This window comes from Sinocyclocheilus grahami, unplaced genomic scaffold (genome assembly GCF_001515645.1).
Source record: "Sinocyclocheilus grahami isolate Dianchi unplaced genomic scaffold, SAMN03320097.WGS_v1.1 scaffold586.1, whole genome shotgun sequence".
Classification (NCBI taxonomy): domain Eukaryota; kingdom Metazoa; phylum Chordata; class Actinopteri; order Cypriniformes; family Cyprinidae; genus Sinocyclocheilus; species Sinocyclocheilus grahami.
Genome location: NW_015505765.1, coordinates 263,387 through 267,864, shown reverse-complemented (window position 1 = coordinate 267,864; position 4,478 = coordinate 263,387). Strand labels below are relative to the sequence as shown.

The window sequence follows — 4,478 nt, the reverse complement described above, 5'->3', positions numbered from 1 at the left end:
GCAAAGCGGAGAAACGGTCTGTGTCGAGGGAGAATCGAGACATGAAAGTACGCGTCCTTGAGGTCGACCGCTGCGAACCAATCGAAAGGACGGACGCAATGAAAGATGCGTTTCTGCGTCAACATCCTGAATGGGAGCTTGTGAAGGGCCCGGTTCAGCACGTGCAGGTCCAGGATTGGTCGTAACCCACTACCCGAATGCCCCTGAACTTGGGAGGGCGCCGGGCGAATTGAACCGCGTAGCCGAGTCTGATGGTTCTCATGAGCCAGCGAGACGGTCTGGGGAGCGCTAACCAGGCCCCCAGCGACCGAACTAGTGGGACCAGGGAGACCACCGACGTACCCACAGTGGGGCAGCGAAGTGGAACACAGGGACCCAACCCAACCCGGGAGGCCGCGCATCCCAGGGTGGGGTCTGAGTGCGCGGCGCGCCACTTACCTGGCTCCACGGCTGGGCAGGGGGCTCGTGAGGACTGAACCCTGCTGCCCATTAGCGAAGGGAGATGGGGACGGCCGTGTGGAGACTGGGTCTCGTGCACCGCCGTCCTCGCCCTCTTGGGACCCGGAGGCAAAGGAAACTGCTCTTCTGTTGAGGTTTTGGGCACCACTGGCTGGGTAGCCAGCGGCGGAACAGAAAAAAACAGGAACAAAGGTTTCTCCACCCGGCCCTCCGCCGGGGGAAGGAGTGGTGTGGTCACCATCTCCTGAAGAGCCGGATCCAAGACCCCCTGGTCGCCCGTCCCAGGGACGCCGCCCACCCTGGCGCTTCACGGGCGGAGACGGGCTGCGCCGCTTTCCTGCGGCCAGCTCCACGCTGCGGCCGTTGTGAAGGCTGCTGCTGCGGCCGAGCTGGAGCGGAGATGGAGACCACAGGAGGGCGCTCTCGGCGACGAGCAGACAGAGGGGCTGCAGCCGGCGGTGGGGTGGCTACAGCAGCCGACCGCCGGGGCAGGATGCGTCGAGACGCCTCCGCCTGCTTCCGTGTGGCGGAGAACTGTTGGGCAGAGCCCTCCACCTCTTCGCCGAATCGGCCAGCCTGGGAGATCGGGGAGTCCAGGAAGCGATGCGTGTCGGTCTCCCTCATATCCGCCAAGGTCAGCCATAGGTGGCGCTCCTGGACCAACAATGTGGACAACGTCTGACCCAGGGCCCGCGCATTTAAAAAGACGCCCGTCGCTCGTGAAGCTCTTTTAGAAATAGCTCTTTTAGAATTTTTGGAAACACTCTTTTAGAGAGAGCGCTGAAGCGCCCAGGGGAGGTCGCGGCGAGACCGCAGAATGGCAGCTGCAGCACGCAGAAGATGAGCAGCACTTAATGGCAACCCCCGCTGAAGCGCCGTAACACCAACGCCAGCTGTTTCTTCCAAACACTTGGGGAGATTCGTCCTTAGAAGGCTCGGCTCCGAAGCGAAAAGCTGATGTGCGTTTGCACAATTTTATACCCGCGCTGCGGGGTGGGGTGCGCGTGGCGAAACACGCACGCCAACTGTCATTGGCTTGTTTAGTTAACACTCGAAGGTGATTGGGCTCTCGGGCGAGATCCCAATTCGTCAGTCACTGACGTAACGTAGAACGTGACTGACTGAATGGGAACTGTATTTATTTTATTGTTTTAAAAATGTTTTGTTTTCTTTAAAAATCCTGCAAGGATTTTATTTTTCATGAATATTAAGCAGATGTAATTATTTTGTTCAGATCAAAATGTTATGACATTGTGTGCTACAATTGTAAACTTAAAATGTGAACCTTTAAAGCAGGGTCTAAAAAAATATGGTCTTTTTATCAAATACATATTATACATTTAACTAAAGGATCCTGCAAGCTCTTTTATTTTTCTCCCTTGACTCATACTGCATAAAAAGTGGTTCAATCGCTAGATTCTTGCCAATACACAGCCTTAGTATGCATGACTATAAAATGCTATGTTTGGAACACATTAATGCTGCAATTCGAGGTGAAGAATTCTCGTTTTTTACTTTTGATTTTAATGCTTATGAGTTATTGTTTTTAATAAAGCGAAACCATTTCCAATAGTGATGCGTTAAACTTCTTTTTTAAACTCTTGAGTATTTTATTAAGAGTAACCTATTATCTGAACTTTAAAGGGGTCATATGATGCGATTAAAATTTTTCCTTTCTCTTTGGAGTGTTACAAGCTCTTGGTGCATAAAGAAGATCTGTAAAGTTGCAAAGACTGAAGTCTCAATCCAAAGAGATATTCTTTATAAAAGTTCAGAGTCAGCCACGCCTACCTAAAACGGCTCGTTCTAGCACGCCCCCACATATCTACCTCACTATGTGGGAAGATTTGCATAACGCCGCCCAAAGGCTGTTCTGACTCACAGACTGTAAGTCCGTTTTCATATTTAAAGAATTTGACACTGACGATTCAAACGTGAGTTTTGAGCAGTGTAGAGTAGCGTTTGTTGTTTGTCATTTCTCCGATCACAAATACAGACAGAGTTTTATGTTTACGCTGCGCGATGCAACGCAACCCAACGCAACGAGTAAAAAGACAGTATAAGTCATTATAATCAGTAATTATGTCTCCACTGGATGCAACAAATGCCTCGTTTGTAATGGGTTTTAATGTTGTCTCGTCGCTCCGGCCTGACAGGGCATCAACAGTATGTGAGGGGCGTAACATTTCCGTCACACACTTGAGGTATTCGGCCAATCACAACGCACTGGATAGCTGGCCAATCACAGCACACCTCGCTTTTTCAGACTGATGAGCTTTGTAAAAATCGACGCGTTTCAGAAAGGCGGGGCATAGAGGAGAAACAATAATGTACAGTATGTGGAAAATAATGTGTTTTTTTAACCTTAAACCGCATAAACACATTTCATTACACCAAATACACAAAATAATGTTCTTTTTAGCAGCATCATATGACCCCTTTAATATAAAACTTCCAAAGAAGCCCCATAGTGACATGGACCCTGGCTGAGCAGGCACGGACATCAGTGAAGAATTCCAGAAGTTTCTAACCACATCTATCAGTACAAGAGGTAAGAGCGTGTTTGTTCATTACAGCTGCTTGTGGGAAATAAAGATGTGGATTAGAGAATTCCAGGTTTCTTGAAATCGATGTAAAACACAACACGGACCACCTCATTAGAGCCACCTTGCTGCAAGCAGACAGGTTTGAATAGTACAAAATTGTGTTTCCTGAAGATGCACTGAGCAGGACTTTGAAGGCCTATCCAGTGCGGTCGCCATGATTTTGTCAAGTAAGACATGTTCCTGGCTCAACATCTTTTGTATCAACAACATAACTGTCCAAAAATATAGACTTAACCCAATCCCTACCCATAATTTATTCATAAAAACAGTGTGAAATGATAGCTGATTAAAAAGGGTGTAGAAGCACCTAACCCTGATTGTAAGCCTAAAACAGATATTTCCTGAAAAGTTCTCCCTCAATTCTGATTGGTTGATAGGAATGTTGATCCAGTAACATGTTGTACTTGGTAAAATCACGGTCACCATCCAGTGCTCAACGGGGGTAAGCTGAAGACAGCTTAGTCTCGTCTACTGCAAGGAAGAGTTCAGAGCCTGTTGTGGTGCTTTGGATCTACTCCAGCTGTTTATGGAGAACAATCTTGAGGAAGTCTTTTCAGAGACTGTAACTCTCCTAATTATTCTTGTAACCACACCCATGACCACAGCAGAAGCTGAGAGGTGCTTCTCAACCTTGAAAAGAATTAAAACTTTTCTGAGAAATAGCATGACCCAAGAGAGACTGAATGCATTGGCCATGCTGTCAATGGAGAAGAGACTGGTGACTGAGATGACTGACTTTAACCAGAAGGTCATTGAGAAATTTGCAAGCCAGAAAGCAAAATGTATTTTCAAGTAGTGCTACTGGCCAGTGATTAGGCAACATTTCTGTTTTTTTTCCTTGATTACTTCATTACTGATAATAAACCCAAATTGAACTAAAATTCACTGATTTGTGGTACATTTATTGCATGCTTTAACAGTCATATTTAAAAAAATTTTTTTTTTGACTAAGCAGTAATGACACATCACCTGATAAATGGCTTTTACATTCCTGCGTTACTAACAGTTTGATTTTCAGTTGTTTGCGCCCCCAAAAAATGTTTAGCACCAGCCACAACTGCTAAGGATCATCTCAAACATTTAATTTCATTTGAAAATTGCGGGTTGTTGTGATTAAGGAACTATTGTGTTTGCCCTTACAAAAATTATCCATGGTTTTTCCACAGTAAAGGTGTTTTTTGGGTTATTGATTACCATTTGTATAACCACAGTTCTTGAATGAATCAATGCAGTTGAACTGATCCTTTGAGTGAATAATTCATTGATTTACTCATAAAATCCAGTCAATAGTTAAGTGAATGAATCAAAGACAGACGAAACATACTGACAAAAGACTCACTTGTCGCCACACACAGGAGTAAAAATAAAATATAATAATTATTATAAAATATAATTATATAATTACAGATGCCG

At 45.6% G+C, this 4,478-nt stretch overlaps 1 pseudogene; it reads left to right on the top strand.

Moving 5' to 3' along the window:
• The window catches only part of LOC107556982 (uncharacterized), a 9,355-nt pseudogene extending 5,494 nt beyond the window's left edge, over positions 1-3,861 (top strand).
• The last annotated feature ends 617 nt before the right edge of the window (positions 3,862-4,478 follow it).